This window comes from Branchiostoma floridae, chromosome 5 (genome assembly GCF_000003815.2).
Source record: "Branchiostoma floridae strain S238N-H82 chromosome 5, Bfl_VNyyK, whole genome shotgun sequence".
Lineage (NCBI taxonomy): Eukaryota > Metazoa > Chordata > Leptocardii > Amphioxiformes > Branchiostomatidae > Branchiostoma > Branchiostoma floridae.
Window position 1 is genome coordinate 17932979 of NC_049983.1, and position 16065 is coordinate 17949043.

Consider the following 16065-nt stretch of genomic DNA (forward strand, 5'->3'; position numbering starts at 1 on the left):
TCAGGTGTACAAGTGTAAGGCCAACACTGGTGAAACGCGAGGGCCATTTCTGCCAACCACGACATGTGGCAGTCACAGTGAAACGGATTACCATTTATATACCTGTAACCTTTTCTTGTAAGCCAGTTTGTACGCTTGTACGTGAATTTCGCAGGATTTAGGGAGGGATTGTCCAGGTTTGCCAAAGAGAAGGTCTCCAACTTATTATAGGCCATGTTTACTGTAGATAGAATCGACGCACCTTCAATGACCAAGTCAAGCCTAACGGAGGTTACCCGATTATGAGATAAATCAAGCGTATGCAGGCTCTTCATATGTTTCAAAGATTCCCATGGAAATATTGTGATGAGATTATGGCTGAGATTCATCTTATAGACAAACGAAAAACCAGACAAGTCATGGATCGTTTCGATGCGATTTTGCTGAAGGAACACCGCGTACAACAAGCATGGTGGACTAGCTGGTAGACTGGTTATGTTGGAACGTGGGCAGTAAATGTTTGTAACAACATCATCTTTTACATAGCATCTGGTCGGAAACGAATCACTCAATACTGTATTTGATATTAATTGCAAAAAAGTGAGAAACATCAAATATTCCATGGTCATTTACAAGCTGTGGACCTATTTAGTGAGCTTGCCTATTGCTGTACAAACTGCTGTATTGCTGCTGGGCAATCCTTTATGCCTGGGGCCGTATTATTGGCAGCGACAACTAGCTGCAGTGCGAAATAGAACCAGTAAGTATTGCCCCGCGGAAGGGGACAGTCTGTCACCGAAACGCCAGTTGTCTGTTGTAAATATCTGGCTTGTAAATGAAGAACCTTCTGTGCGAATGTTATGAAGTCTGAAATGATGAAGTATGAATGCTCACTGTCGGAGGATCTAGGAATGGTCGCTTCGATAGATCTTACACATTGCGGTGATTGGTCTGCAGTTGATGACAACTTTGACATCAACGTGAAAGTCCTAACCCCTGTCTGAAAGACGGTCACCAAAACATTAGCGGTCTGTTGTAAATATCTGGCTTGTAAGCAAATAATCTTGTTATCCTACTGTACCAACTAGTGTCCACTTCTGCGAATGTTATGAACTCTGAAATGACGAAGTATGAAATGCAACCTGTCGGAGGATTTGTCGCTTCGATAGGTCTTACACAACGTGGTTATTGGTTGTAGTTGGTGACAACTTTGGCAACAACGTGAAAGTTCTAACCTGCAGTGACACAATTTTAAGAACAAATCATTCTTGGAAAATAATAGGAATTTCTAGAAGCTGTTTCACAAAGGCTTGCTCCAGACAGGCTTTAGAGCTAATGTTCTTGTGTCCAAAACAAATCCAGCCTCGGATAGTAAAGTATTTGAAATTTGAGGAAAAAGCTAACATGATTTCACCATATTCGAGGAGGTACCTCAAGCACGCTAAGAGAGCCAGCAACTCCACTATATATAGATATACCCTGCTACATGAACAGCAAGGAAATTTGCTGACCTATGTGCCACTAGGCACTATAGGGTGAACAGCAACAAGTCAAAGTATATATATAAAGTACATGTACAAGTGTAAAAAATGCACGGCATAAGCAAGAAAATATAATACCTGTCAGGATAGAATGGTCGTCACATGTCAACAGTTTCTCGTTGTGTTCACTGTCGTCTCATGATTGAGTCTAAAGTAGCTTTAGACTAATACAACGAACTTGTCAGAGAGCCTTTGATTGGATCGAGCTTGGAATGACGCACGGCAAAGTTGATCAGGCACAGCAATCATCTCTAGCTCTCTACACCCACCTGCACCTGATAGGTCTGGTATGGTGCAATTTTACACCTTTTCTAAGATTGTGATTGACGTTTAGCTGCAGACTGTCTACTTGTGTTTTCAGCAAATTCATCCCTAAGACTTTTTTCGACTCGTTCTGTCATTTGACAGAAATACTAGTGCTATAACGCCTTGAAACTGAGCCACCTCAGTTGATTTGAGTTTGTCGTTTTACTTCTCTCCGCGTTATATCTGATCTAGTAATCTTCCCAAGTTGTTAATGAGCAGAATGACATGTACAAGCTAAGAAGACTAGTCTACATAGCTCAATAACCTTCTCCTCTCAAGTATTATTGAATCCAATACGTTATAAAGGTCCTCTAAAAAATAGCGCTTTACCCGGCTCCCTACTAACGGTAGGAATGTTCCAGAGATTGCACCCAGTAAATATGAGATGCTAAGACGTCATGACGTTTGACTGCCTCACATTTCCGGAGTTCCTACAATGTAAAACGTCTCGATGCTAAACCTGGTGTTAGTTGTGTATAAACACCATTGTTCCTCCTGCCGTACAAGACGTCTTCTGTACGCGAAGTAACGGGGTGCTCCAGATTGTTGGATATTCTACGGTACAGTCCATTCGTACCGGTACTAATGTCATTCTTGGCGGATTCCAGACGGCAATGTTTAGCCAGACAGGTAGCGATGATTCTCTCGTACATGGTTTCTTGTGTTTGTCGATCGATGTTGTCACGGTAGCGGTTAGATTCAATCATGGCGATGTTAGACTGATTCGTGCTAACGATTTGCGTGATTGTTTCTTCACTAAGGTACCTCTGAATCATTTTACAAGCCTTGTCTTTCTGGACGGGGTCAGCAATGGCTATTATACTGTCGGGATTCTCGTAGGTTGGGATTATTTTGCAAGCCTTGCTTTTTCTGACTCGGTTAGCAAGGGCAATGATGCCTTCTGTGTTCTCATACGTTGGAATCATTTTGCAAGCCTGACTTTTCTGGACTGGGTTAGTAATGGCAATGATGCCTTCTGGATCTTCGTACGTCGATACGTTTGTAATTTCTGACAATTCGTTCGAGCCTATCATCTGCGGAATAGGGTCTTGTCCGAGGGACAGCTCAGTATTTTGGTTTCGTCCGTCCCGATATTCATCGTTCTGTTTGTTTTGGATGGCCGTTCTAGCGACTACAGCACCAGCCACCCATACAAGTACAATGAAAACAACTATGCTGGAAATCATGATAGCTTGTGCAGTGTTCATAGACATTTTGTTGACGGCCACCGTCGTAGTAGAGGGATGTGTAGTTTTGTACTCATTTGGGCCAACTGATGATTCTGTGGCGTTATTTACTATCTCTAAGGCTTGTTGGATGTATTTTGATTGGTTTCTTGGGGCTGGCAGACGTGGTACAGAAATGTTGCTGCGGTGTGTCGTGGTCTTTTCTAATATGGGAAGTCGTGTTTCAGTCACCTTTTCTTCTTTCGCAGGGCAGGTCGTTAAGTTTGCCTCATGTAGCGGGACATTTTGTAGGTTTTCAGGATCGCTACATTTGGGCAAGCCGTTGTCAAGAAAGTCGTGATAAAGCAGACTCTCTCTGATATCAGGTGTACAAGTGAGTGGCCAACACTGGTGAAACGCGAGGGCCATTTCTGCCAACCACGACATGTGGCAGTCACAGAGAAATGGGTTACCAGATATGTATCTGTACCCTCTTTTTGTAAGCCAGTTTGTACGCTTGTACGTGAATTTCGCAGGATTTAGGGAGGGATTGTCCAGGTTTGCCAAAGAGAAGGTCTCCAACTTATTATAGGCCATGTTTACTGTAGATAGAATCGACGCACCTTCAATGACCAAGTCAAGCCTAACGGAGGTTACCCGATTATGAGATAAATCAAGCGTATGCAGGCTCTTCATATGTTTCAAAGACTCCCATGGGAATATTGTGATTACATTATGGCTGAGATTCATCTTATAGACGAATGAAAAGCCAGATAAGTCATGGATGGTTTCGATGTGATTTTGCTGAAGGAACACCTGGTACAAGAAGCGTGGTGGACTAACTGGTAGACTGGTTATGTTTGAACGTGGGCAGTAAATGTTTGTAACAACATCACTTTTTACATAGCATCTGGTCGGAAACGAATCACTCAATACTGTATTTGATATTAATTGCAAAAAGGTGAGAAACATAAGATATTTCATGATCATTTTCAAGCTGTGGACCTATTTAGTGAACTTGCCTAGTTGCTGCACAAACTGTAGCCTTGCTGATGGACAATACTTTATGCCTGGGACCGTATTATTGGCAGCGACAACTAGCTGCAGTGCGAAATAGAACCAGTTAGTACTGCCCCGAGGAAGGTGACAGTCTGTCGCCGAAACGCCAGTTGTCTGCTTTAAATATTTGGCTTGTAAATGAAGAACCTTCTGTGCGAATGTTATGAAGTCTGAAATGATGAAGTATGAATGCTCACTGTCGGAGGATCTAGGAATGGTCGCTTCGATAGATCTTACACAATGCGGTGATTGGTCTGCAGTTGATGACAACTTTGACATCAACGTGAAAGTCCTAACCCCTGTCTGAAAGACGGTCACCAAAACATTAGCGGTCTGTTGTAAATATCTGGCTTGTAAGTAAATAATCTTGTTATCCTACTGTACCAACTTCTGCGAATGGTATGAAATCCGAAATGTTTCGAAGTATGACATGCTCCCTGGCTGAGAATTTGTCGGTTTGATAGGCCTTACACAACGTGCTGATTGGTTTGCAGTTGATGAGGACTTTGGTATCAACGTGAAAGTCCTAACCTGCAGTAACACAATTTTGAAGAACAAATCATTCTTGGAACTTGCTTCAATTTCTAAAAGCTGTTTCCTAAAGGCTTGGTTTAGGCAGGCTATTGAGTTAATGTTCTTGTGTATCAAAAATCCAGCTTTGGGTAGTATTTCAATTTTGAAAAAAAAAAAAAAATAACATGATTTCACCATGTTCGAGGAGGCGCCTCAAGCACGTTAATAGGGCCAGCAACCCCTCCATATGAAATATACAGTAAGGACTAGGGGTGGGTACCGGTACGGAAAATTCAGGTCCAGGTACGGTCCAGGCTCAGGTCCATAGGATCATATCAAAGTCCGGACCTGAACCTGGACCTAACCGTCTGGGAAAACTCGTGAATGCACAGCAATCATCTCTCATTTCGAAATTATGTAAATTATCCGACTTCTATTGGCGTTTTAAAAACCTGGATTCATGTAATAATACCCTAGACTAAGTTTGACTATAGAAACGTGGTAAGAATGACTATCAATCAACTCTCCCCTACTTCGGTTTTGTAATTTTCTTGGGCCGGTAAGCCCCAAAACGCCTGCCGGCCTTAATCTATTTATTTTCAAATCGATCTAATATTCGGTCTACTTTTCAGGTCCGTTTTTTCTGGCCGGCCAAAAAAACGTTTTTTTTACCGGTATGTATAGTATACCGGTATCAACCTCTAGTAATGCACAACATAAGCAAGAAAATGTCATACCTGTCAGGACAGAATGGTCGTCATAAGTCAACAGTTTCTCGTTGTGTTCACTGTCATCCCGTAATTTGAGTCTAAAGCAGCTGTAGACTAATACAATGAACTTGTCAGAGAGCATTTGATTGGGTTGAGCTTGGAATGACGCACGACAAAGTTGATCAGGCACAGCAATCATCTCTCTACACCCACCTACACCTGATAGGTCTGGCATGGCGCAATATTACACTTTTTCTAAGATTGTGATTGACGTTTAGCTTCTGGACTGTCTACTTTTGTTTTCAACGAATTCAAACTTAAGACTTTTTTGCTTCGTTGTATCATTTGACAAAAATACCAATGCTGTAACCAGTTAAAGCTGATTCACTTCGGTCGATTTGGGGTTGACGTCACCGTCCCTTTATATTTCGTGCACTGAGTCTGTACGTGTGAGCACGCTGGTTGATTCAGGACTTGTGTCAGATCATTCTGCAACTTCTGATGATTCTGTGTTTTGGTTTGGTCCGTCCTGATATTCATTATTCTCTTTGATTAGGATGACATTTTAATGAATACAATACCAGCCACCCCTACAAGTAAAACGAAAACAACTATGCTGGAAATTATGATAGCGCCTTTAGTATTCACAACCACTGTGGAGGGATTCTTAGCTTTAGACTGACTTTGGCCAGGTACATTAAGCTGCTTTGTTGTGTTATCTACCATCGTCAGGTGTTGTAGGATGCATGTGGACTCAGTCTGGTTTCTTTGGGCTGGCAGAAGTGGTACAGAAATATTGAAGTAATGTGCCTTGGTCTTTTCTAATATCGGAAGTTGTGTACCAGTCACCTTTTCTTCTTTCTCCTTTCGGCAGGCCGATAAATTTGCCTCGTGTAGCGGGACATCTTGTAGGTTTTCAGGACCGCTACATTCAGGCAAGCCATTCACAAGAAAGTCGTTAAAAAGCAGACCCTCCCTGATATCAGGTGTACAAGTGAAAGGCCAACACTGGTGAAACGTGAGGGCCATTTCTGCCAACCACGACATGCGGCAGTCACAGTGAAACGGGTTACCATTTATATACCTTAACCCTCTACTTTTAAGCAAGTAAACTTCACGGTTGTTCATCAACCTCGCACTATTTAGGGAGGGATTGTCCAGGTTTGCCAAAGAGAAGGTCATCAGCCGATTGTAGGCCATGTTCACCTTATATAGTCCCGTCGCACCTTCTGTGACCAAGTCAAACCTAACAGAGGTTATCCGATTATGAGATAAATCAAGATTTTGAAGGCTACTCATTTGTTTTAAAGATTCCCGTGGAAATATGCTGATGAGGTTATGGCTGAGATTCATTTTGGTGACAGAGAAAAAGCCAGATAAGTCATGGATGGTTTCGATGCGATTTTGCTGAAGGAACATATTGTTCAAGAGGCGTGGTGGATTAGCCGGTAGACTAGTAATGTTTGAACGTGGGCAACAAATTTCAATTAACCAACCATTTCTAACATAACATCTGATCGGAAACGAATCACTCAATACTGTAGTTGTTATTAGTTGCATAAAAGGGAGAAACATCAAATATTTCACGATCATTTTCAAGCTGTGGGTCTACTTTGTGAGGTTGCCTATTGCTGTACGAACTGCTGGATTGCTGCCGGGCAATATTTTGTAAAAAGAAAATATGTTTGGGACCATACCAGTTGGCATCAACGTAAAAGCCCTAACCTGCAGTAACACAATTTTAAGAACAAATCATTCTTGAAACTTGATAGAAATTTCTGAAAGCTGTTTCCTAAAGGCTTTCTTCAGAGAGGCTTTGGAGTTAATCTTTTTGTGTGAAAAAAATCCAGCTTTGGATAATATTTCAATTAAAAAAATAACATAATTTCACCATGTTCGAGGATACGCCTCAAGCACGTTTAAGGGGCCAGCAACTCCTCCATATATAAACGTACCCGGCTACATGAACAGCAAGGAAATTTGCTGACCTATGTCACTAGGCACTATAGGGTTAGCAACAAGAACAGTTGTAAAAGTTGCATGGCATAAGCAAGAAACTATCGTACCTGTCAGGACAGAATGGTCGTCACATGTCAAAAGTTTCTCGTTGTGTTCACTGTTGTCCCGTGATTTGAGTCTAAAATAGCTTTAGGCTAATAAAACGAACTTGTTAGAGAGCATTTGATTGGATCGAGCTTGGAATGACGCACGACACAGTTGATCAGGCACAGCAATCATCTCTCTACACCCACCGACAGATAATAGGTCTGGTATGGCGCAATATTACACTTTTTCTAAGATACTAATTCAGATTTAGCTCCAGACTGTCTACCTTTGTTTTCAATAGATTCAACCCTAAGACTTTTTTTGCCTCGTTGTGTCATTTGACAAAAATATTAGTTCTTTAACCCCTTAAAGCTGAGCCACTTCGGTCGATTTGAGTTTGTGGTTTTCTTTCCGCATGATATCTTCAGGAGTCTAATTATCTTCCCAAGTCGTTCATGAGCAGAATGACGTGTGCGAGTAGACTAGTCTACAGAACTCAATCACTTTCACCTCTGAAGTATTATTGAATCCAACAACTCATAAACGCCATCTCATAATAGGGCTTCACCCCTATGAACACTAGTTATGTTTCAGAGAATGTACCCTGTAAATTTTGCCTCACATGTCCTGGGTTCCTGCAATGTAAAACGTTTGATGCTTAACCTGTTGTAAGTGGTGTATAAAGTTAACATACTTGTTTCTGCTTCTGTACGTGAAGTAACGGAGTTCTGCCGATCGTTGGACATTCTACGGTACGGTGCATTCGTACCGTAACTAATGGCATTCTCGGTGGATTCCAGGCGGCAATGTTCAGCTAGACAGTTACCGATGATTCTCTCGTACATGGTGTCTTGTTTGTCGATCGATGTTGTCACGGTAGCGGGTAGATTCTGTCATGGCGTTGTTAGTTTACTTACGATTTGAGGGATTGTTTCTTCGCTAAGTTACCGTATACCTATGTCTGAATTATATTGCAAGCCCTGTCTTTCTGGGTTGGGTCAGCAAGGACAATGATATTGTTTGGATTGTCGTGCGTCGATACGTTCGTAATTCCTGACAATTCGTTAGGACCTGTCATCTGTGGAATAGGGTGTTGTCCTAGGGACAACTGAGAGAAATACTAGTAATCACTTTCGTAGACAGCGTTTACACGTTTAAGGACGCTGGTTGATGTTGGATTTCTGTCAGATCCGTCTGCACCTTCCGATATTCCATATGACAATGTTGATTTGGTCTGTCCCAATTCTGCCGTACATCACGCTGCAAAAACCCGCCAATCCCTTACCTTGAACTTTTAAAAAGTGTGTCATAAAGCCACTGGCTGATGATCCCAGCATGCTCTGCTGCTAGAGGCAGCACCGTACATAGACATGATAGAGACTAAGGGAGAATACTTCCCCCGGACTTTTATTCCGTCTTATTTTAACCAATACTTGGCATATACAGATTGTCTTTTAAGATTTGTAAATGTTTGTATATGTTTTTAGAACAAGAGAATGTATGCTGCTAAGATGGTAATGCCTTATTTATCATAAACTCCAGTGCAGTTCAAGGAGCCCCGGCTACTTGCAAGACTGCTGTTATCAATAAACTGAACTGAACTGATATTCATAATTCTGTTGGTTTAGGATGACCTTTTTTTAGTGACTACAGCACCAGCCACCCCTACAAGTAAAACGAAAACAACTGTAGTGGTCACAAACACTGTTGAGGTATGCGTAGCTTTAGACTCGCTTTGGGCAGCTAATGATACATTAAGCTGTTTCGTGGTGTTATTTATCAGAGTCAGATGTTGTCGAGTGAATTTGGTCTGGTTCCTTTCGGCTTGCAGAAGTGGTACAGAAATGCTGACGAAGTATGTCGTGGTATTTTCTAATATGGTAAGTTGTTTTCCGGTCACTTTTTCTTCTTTTGCTGGGCAGACATTTAAGTTTGCCTCGTGTAGCGGGGCATCTTTTAGGCTTTCAGGACCGCTACATTTAGGCAAACGGTTGACAATAAAGTCGTCAAAAAGCAGCCCCTTTCTGACTTCAGGTGTACAAGTGAGTGGCCAACACTTGTGAAACGCGAGGGCCATTTCTGCCAACCAGGACATGCGGCAGTCACAGAGAATCGGATTACCATTTATATACCTCATCCCTCCTTCTGTATGCTGGTATATGGTACGGCTTAGAGAAGGATTGACCAGGTTTGCCAAAGAGAAGGCCATCAGCCGATTGCAGGCCATGTTCACCGTATATAGACCCGTCGCACCTTCTGTGACCAGGTCAAGCCTAACGGAGGTTATCCGATTATGAGATAAATCAAGTATCTGAAGGCTCTTCATTTGTTTCAAAGATTCCCATGGGAATATTTTGATGAGATTATGGCTGAGATTCATCTTGCTGACAAAGGGAAAGCCAGATAAGTCATGGATGGTTTCGATGCGATTTTGCTGAAGGAATATATTTTGCAAGAAGCGCGGTGGTTTAGCTGGTAGACGGGTTATGTTGGAACGTGGGCAATGAATCTCAGTGAGACGACCATCTTTAACATAACATCTGGTTGGAAGGGAAACACCCAATATTGTAAATAGTTGCATGAAAATGAGAAACATAAAGCATTTCATGATCATTTTCAAGCTGTGGACCATTTTAGTGAGGTTGCCTAATGCTGAACGAACTGCTGGATTGCTGATGGACAATATCTATACTTGTGGATATGACAATACTTTATGTTTTGGACCGCATTGCTAGCAAAGACACCTAGCCGTACTGTGAAATTAAACCAGTATGTAGAAGTCAGTATTGCTATGAGAAAGGTGACAGACTGTCACCGAAACGTCTGCTGTCTGTTGTGAGTATCTGGCCTGTGAACCAAAAACCTTTCTTATCCTACTGTGCGAACTAGTCTGCTCACTGTCAGAGGTATGGTCGCCTCGATGGGTCTTACAAAACGCGATGATTGGTTTGCAGTTGATGAGGACTTTGGCATCAACGTGAAAGTCCTAACCTGCAGTAATACAATTTTAAGAACAAATCATTTTATGAACTGTCTTACTTCAATTTTCAAAAGCTGAAAGGCCTTGGGGTGAACGCTGCTGTGTGTAGAAAAATCTTGTTTAGGATATGATTGAAATTTGATTAACATCACTCCACATCACTCCACATGGGACCCCCCCCCCCACACACACACACAAAACAACAGTAATTCAAAGAGCTGATTAACTCATTTGCATCGACATCGTCTTGTTTGATTGCATCTTAATTCATAGTTTGGATAGAAAAACCTGTTCTTCAACTAAGTCTCTTTAGCATACCTATTCGTACCTAGGATATATAAACCTGCTCTCCAACGAGATCTCTTAAGTGGCACATTATTGAAATATGTATCACCAGAGTTTGGGCCAGCCAAAAAGAATTACAAGAAAAAAAAAAGAAAGATAATCCCTACCTACCGACCGACCATATTTTTTTCAGGACTGAAACAGGAAACACAACATTTTTGCAAGGCCTTAGGCAAAATGGAGCCAATGACCAAATAGCACGACTCCTCCCTTTCTAGACATGTGGTCCCGATGTTTTGCAGTAGGATAACCTGAAAATGTGTTCACTCACCGGATAGAGTAACCCAGCTGCTCGAAATGGGCCCAGATCGAGTTCGTTGTGGCAATATGACGTTGAACTTGAAAAAAAGTGACAAAACGAGCGAGAGAATGTCACAATCGAAATGTCTTTATACGGCAGTTTGTTGATCTTTTGCTACTACTGAAAGTTCGTAAAATAGAAATAGAAAAGCAAGTCGAACTAGGAGAGAAAGGAGTAATGAAGGGCATTATCTTGTGAAGGAGTATTGAAACCGAAGGTGTCTACTGAGAATCACATGAACAATACTGAGGAACCGTTTTGAATACTATAATATTTATAGCAGCGCTATAGTTCTGTAATGATTGTATGCTCCAATATATCTTAAGTTCGAGGGCCAACTTTTTTTCTTTGACTTTGTGGTGTACCTCATCACATTGGGCGAGGGCCGACAGGGGAAAGCTGTGATTGTGATCCCCTACTTCCCTCTTGTCGAGTCAATCTATGGATCTATTGATGTATAATTCTATGTTAACTATCTTGTATGCACGACGGACCACTGACTATCGTGGGTAGTTTGACACATCCTTTTTCTGACTTTCTTGTTACCTCCATGAAATGTCATGGAGGTTATATTTTACCCTGCGTTTGTGTGTCTGTCTGTCTGTCTGTCTGTCTGTCTGTCAACAAGATAACTCAAGAACGGCTGGATGGATTGGTTTCATACTTGGTATATTGGTAGGGTGTGATAAAAGCTGGAAGTGATTGGATTTTGGGCCCCCTAGCGGCTATCCTTGGTACTGCAGCGCAACTTCCGGTTTTGCTATCTCGTGTTCTGAACAAGCTATGGTCCCAATTTTTGGGTGTTAGATAGCTCTTGTGCTCAGGAATAAGTGACATAAGTTTGGGCCCCCTAGCGTCTAGTTTCGGGATAGCAGGGGCATTTTTGTCAAAAACTTCTGAAGCAGATAACTCAAGAAGGGAACAACGGATTTTCACGATTTTTGTTACGTAGGTACCTTAGACAATGTTGTACAAGATAAAATACTAATCATTGAAAATTAGAGTACATTTGCATAATTAATGAGAATATTCTATCATAGCAGTTTTTTCAATGTATCTCCTGTCCCGGAAATGATATGATCTTGACAATTGGGTGGTAGACAGCTATTAGGGTCATGACATCGTGGGCCAAGTTTCAGCCCCCTAGCATCTAATGTTGGAACTGCAGGGGTATTTTTGTCAAGACATTGCAAAGAAGATAACTGCAGAGAGGAATGATGGATTTCCATCATTTTAGGCATGCAGGTAGCTTAGGCAAATATGTTCATAATGATATACATGTTATGCAAATGAGGGCTTAATTTGCATAATTAATGGGGACATTTTTCCCAGCATGTGATGTGGCAAGAGATAATAAATTCACATAAATTATGCTAACAAGGGTCTTCTGTGTCTATCAATCCCAATGTCATGAGGCAAAATTACTTGAGAAAGGTATCACTAATGCAACATAAACAGTCAGGGAGCTCCGGAAATAGATTTCTGCTCTGTGGTACAAGGTCACTGTAGAGTCATGGCATTCCAGAGGTCATTGAGGTCAAATCCCTGCCTCACTACCAACTCCAGAAAGTAACTTCCGGTCCCTGTGACACAGGAAGTTCACTGGCCATCTGCTCAGTGCTCCAGAGGTCACAGAGGTGACGTTTCAGCCAAAACAATATACACAGTGTTACTGTACGGGCAGGAACGTTCTCTGGCTATAACAACGAGGTTTATGCCTGTTCTTGTTGGAATTTGTTGCTCTATATGGAATCTTGGAATATCAAGGGAGTTTATTTGGACTGAAGTCGAGCCTGAACTGTGGAAGCTGGATAGCATAAATTATGTTAATGCTAATTAATTGCATAAAATTTACAAAAGCTCTAAATTTTCATGGAGGTATGAGGTCGCCGAACTCTAGTTTTGTATGTGTTTTAAAATTGACAAAAATTCTTACTTGTCCTGTTGTCCTGTCTATTTTTTTCCCTCCCTCTTATCAAGGGCCTTCGAGAGCCTTTCTACAGTCATCCTGCCAGACCCCTGCACGATAGATATTGAGATCGGGCTGGGGTGTGGTATCCATTGAGATCGGGCTGGGGTGTGGTATCCAGACTAGGGCTGGCCTGCACCCGCCCAACGGAAGAGGCGTAAACGGTAAATGGGAATGGCAATTATAATCTCCTTTGAATGTACGCGGCTACTATGCCATCAAGACATGGTGTAATATGTGGCGTTATGTAACAGGGTGCCCCTGTACTACTATTGTAATTTAGCTAAGTTCCTTGTACTTTCCAAGATCGTCATGTTAGAAGACTGGGTAAGTCACTTTTGCCCTGCTCTGTTCTGAGAAAAAGGCCGAGTAGCCATTTGACTATTATATGACCCGAAGACAGCCAAATCACCTTTCTTGCGGGGGGGGGGGGGGCTCATCTCTCTGGGGACACAACCATATTTGGTATACCCAGGGACTGACCACAAATGACCATAGAAGTTTAAGTCATTGATGATGTCATGATGATGTAAAGACTGTTCTATTTCCGTATTTATATGTTTCCTATACGCCTACAAACATATTTCTCAGAAAAAGGTACATTCATTACCTCCATGAAAAATGGAGGTATAGTTTTGAGTGTGTCTGTCTGTGTGTGTGTCTGTGTGTCTGTGTGTCCGCATATTTGTGAACATCATAACTTGAGAACCTATTGATGGACTACGATGATATTTGGTATGTGGGTAGGGGTTGGGAAGACGAAGGTCAAGGTCAATTTTGGGCCCCCTGGTGTGTGGCCTTGGTACTGCAGTGAAACTTCCGGTTTTGCTATCTCGGTGTTCTGAACATGCTATGGTCAAGATTTTTAAGTATTAGATAGCTCTTGTGCTCAGGAAAAAAATGACATAAGTTTGGGCCCCCTAGCGTCTAGTTTTGGGATAGCAGGGCATTTTTTTGTCAAAAACTTCTGACGAGGATAACTCAAGACGGGAACAACGGATTTTCATGATTTTTGGTATGTAGGTACAATGTTGTACAAGATAAAGTACTAATTATGCAAAATAGGAGTACATTTGCAAAATTAATGAAAATATTCTATCATAGCAGTTTTTTCAATGTATCTCTTGTCCCGTACGTGATATGGTCGTGACATTTGGATGGTAGATAGCTTTAAGCGTCATGGCAAAGTGGGGCAAGTTTCAGTCCCCTAACATTTAATTGAGGAACTGCAGGAGCCTTTTTGTCAAGACACTCCAAAGAGGATTACTGCAGAAAGGAACGGCGGATTGCCTGCATTTTAGGTATGCAGGTAGCTTAGGCAAAGATGTTCATAATGATATGCATTTTATGCAAATAAGGACTTAGTTTGCATAATTAATGAGGAAATTATATAATTCCATTGTTTGCAATAACTGGACTTCGATAAATGTAGCACTTGTTAATTATAATCGGTGGAACATATGCAGATATCAAATATGCAAATGAGGAACTTATTTGCATAATCTATGCACAAATTGCAAAACAGCTTAATGATTAATGATTTGAATTGGGAATTTTACTTGTGACATGTGTACTGTACATTATTCAATGATGAAAAACACCATGCATAAATCATGTTAATGTTAAGTCATTTGCATGAAATTAACAAAAGCTCTAAATTTCATGGAGGTATGAGGTCGCCGAACTCTAGTTCTCTAAGGAAAAGAATATAACGTTACCTTTTTCTGAGAAATATGTGTGTAGGCGTATAGGAAACATATAAATAAGAAAATAGAACCCATGTACAGTGGAAGCCAGTTAATTGCACCTCGGATAAACGCACACTTCGGGTAATTGCACGGAATCCCAAAATCCAAAACCGTCTCCCATTCTCTCCATTGTTAGTGACTTCGCTTATCTGCACGACAAAAATCACCAACGCCGGATAATTGCACGAAAATTTGTCAAACATCGTCAACAAGTTGACTGAAAATGCGTGCTAAAAATCGTCAGACGCGGTACAAATAAGCCGAACACGGCCTTTGTGAAGTCGCTATACTGACAACCTGTATGAAATTGTTATTGGGATCAAAAGAAAGCGATATTGTGGGGTTGGCACCATGAAGAGACGCCCGCCCGCTAAAGGTCGTCAAAGCCCGCATTTCGATTTGGCAGACAAATAATTACTGTAATTAGGGTCGCGGGGAAATACTTATGCAGTGGTTTTATGTTCTTGGCAGCTAGTCGGAAACAACACAGCGACTCGGGGCCTACAGACGGACAACACTCGCCTTCGGTGTTGCAGTGCTTTAGTTTCGTGATCAGTCAGCTACATAACGCATACAGTAACTTACTTTTAGTTTCGATTTCAAGTGCATTGCAGTACGATGTTTCGTGAAGACATGTATATAACGTCCGGAGCACAACAGGTACAGCACTACTGTAACACGTAAATAAACTGTGCGTTGTACTACCTCCCATACCACCTCTCGGCCCCTACGACCTTGGTGATGCGGTCCAAATGACCAACTCCGCATTATCGCACACGCCCGGCTAATTGCACGGAATTCGCTGGCAAATTGGGTGTGGAATTAAGCGGCTTCCACTGTACTCAGTTCTGCTTTGGAGAGAGAGAGAATACAGACGCCTTCTATATAGCTCTGGCTCTGTTTGTCCCTGGTTCGTCGCACATACTATAAGATCTGAGGCTGTCCCACGAATTCTGTAAGGGACGCCTTCGAAGTCAAGGTCACGACCAAGCACGTCCCTTACAACTAGGCAATACAAGGTGAACAACATGTACAAGTCTAAGTAAGCACAGTTGTATGAGATGCAAGACATAAGCAAGAAAATATCGTACCTGTCAGGACAGAATGGTCGTCACAAGTCGGCAGTTTCTCGTTGTGTTTACGGTCAACCCGTGATCTGAATGTAAGCCCGACAGGTGTAGACTAGACTAATACAATCAACTGTCAGGGAGCATTTGATTGGATCGAGCTTAGAATAACTCCTCAACGTTACGCAATCATCTCTCCATACCCACCGTCGCCTGATAGGTCTGCTTTGGTGAAATACTAGTATTACATCGTGATTTATAATTTGCTGCAAACAGTCCACCTTTTTTTAGCAAACTTAAGACTTTTTTTGCTTCATTGTGACATTGTATTTATA

The 16065-nt window shown here is 41.7% G+C and overlaps 1 long non-coding RNA gene across 2 annotated transcripts; it reads right to left on the minus strand.

Annotated features, from left to right (window-relative positions):
• Nucleotides 1-9093: 9093 nt before the first annotated feature.
• LOC118416574 lies at nt 9094-15830 on the minus strand. Of its 2 annotated transcripts, none has more exons than XR_004831219.1 (3): nt 15755-15830; nt 10917-10983; nt 9094-10311 (listed from the first exon to the last, which is right to left on the minus strand). It is a non-coding gene; the product is annotated as an uncharacterized LOC118416574 (long non-coding RNA). The 2 variants fall into 2 exon arrangements; XR_004831220.1 differs by lacking the exon at nt 15755-15830 and adding an exon at nt 12883-13027.
• Between the last annotated feature and the right edge of the window lie 235 nt (nt 15831-16065).